General features: G+C 48.6%; 1 pseudogene; it reads right to left on the reverse strand.

Moving 5' to 3' along the window:
* Positions 1-212: 212 nt before the first annotated feature.
* Positions 213-1,249, reverse strand: LOC109381772 (glutamine synthetase pseudogene; annotated as a pseudogene).
* Positions 1,250-1,722: the final 473 nt, after the last annotated feature.

Genomic DNA, 1,722 nt, shown 5'->3' on the forward strand with positions numbered 1-1,722 from the left:
CATGAGGAAATATAAATGAAGCAATTTGAACAACTGAGTTACAGCTATTATGACAATTGGAGGCGGGTAAGACTGGAAGCAGGATGAGGAATTAGAAGGGGTTCCATGGCTGCAAGTCTAGTTCAGGGTCACTTAGTTTTGTTTACTTTTTTCTGGAAGGGCTTATAACCAGTTTCATTGAGAAGACAAGAGCTTCTGTCACTGCAAAGGGGTCAAGTTGCAGAGGGGCAACAGTCTTCCAAGTAACCCTTCTTCTCCTGGCCGACAGTCCAGAAAATGCAGATGCTGGTGCCACGGTTGGCCACGCCAGCAGAGAAGTTGTTGATGTTGGAGGTTTGGCAGAATCCAGTCAGGCATCGGGCATTGTCCGGCCCCCACCCAGGGATTGGAGGCTTGGATGTGAAGCTGATGCCACTTGCTCAGTCTCTCATGGACTCCTCTATGGACTTCAGACCCTTCTCCTCTCGCATGGCCTCGGTGCTGAAGTTGGTGTGGCGGCAGCACCATTCCAGTTCCCTGGAACGGGCTTGGGATCAAAGGTTGCTATCACTCCTGTCTTCACACATTCGATGCAAGATGAAACGGGCCACTCAGAGATGATCTCCCATGTTGATTCCTTCACAGGGTCCTATACGGAATTCCCACTGGGCGGCACGACCTCAGCATTTGTCCTTGCGGTCTCAATGCCGGCATACAAGCAGGCCTGGTAGTGAGCCTCCACGATACCCTTGCCAGAGGCTTTGACCACTCCCATGCCACAGTAGTATGGACCTTGTGGTCCAGGAAATCCAATGGAAGGTCAACCAAAAGGGTGCCCATCTGTGCCCATGAGAGTATATTCCTGCTCCATTCCAAATCAGGGGTGCTGACTGTTCACCATGTCCACTGCCTGTTTATAGGTATGCCTTAAGCTGGTCTCTGCAAGCTTTTGGTCACACATACATGAAGGCTTCACAGAACACCAGCTCATTGGGGTCCTTGAGGAAAGTGTCCCGATACATGGCAGCAGGGACGAGATACATGTCACTGTTGGAGCCTTCAGACTGAAAAGCACTAAAACCATCAAAATTCTGCACGGGCAACTCTTCTATACACTGGGGCTCACTGTCCAGGGTCCGGGTTTTACAGCGCAGTCCTTTTCCAGTACATCAATCCAGATGTACGTAGTTTACACTCCATCACTCTGTGGCAGGGACATGTACACCTGCTTGATGCCTTTGTTCCAGTGGGAATTTACTGAGGTGGCCATGGTGTGAGATGGTCTGGGGGCGAGCAGGCAGCAGGCAGGGAGGTCACAAGAGGAAGGTGCAGAGAGGAGACGGGAGGAGGTCGGGAATACTGCTCAGCGCTCCACTCTTCTCCCGTCCTCGGCTCTCTAGATGTTATAACTCTAATTCACCTTCCCACATCATTGCAGCATGATAAATTACATGAAAAACCCTTTTACATAAAGGCTTATCATAGATTTTAGTGTGACTCTTTGCCTATTATGGATTTCCCCATTTTGGTATCTTATTAGCAATCTGAGATATTCGCTGTCCCTCTGTTTCCAGAGTTATATTATTTTGTCTAAGTCTTTGTTGACATCTATTTTTTTAAAAAAGATTTTTATTGGGGAATTGAGGGAAGGGGAACAGACAAGTTGCTATCCTTTTCGTCTTCAGTCTAGTTGTGGAGGACGTTGCTCCACTGGCCCAAGTTGTTACCATCATTGAGCTCTTC

This window comes from Hipposideros armiger, unplaced genomic scaffold (genome assembly GCF_001890085.2).
Source record: "Hipposideros armiger isolate ML-2016 unplaced genomic scaffold, ASM189008v1 scaffold_53, whole genome shotgun sequence".
Taxonomy (NCBI): domain Eukaryota; kingdom Metazoa; phylum Chordata; class Mammalia; order Chiroptera; family Hipposideridae; genus Hipposideros; species Hipposideros armiger.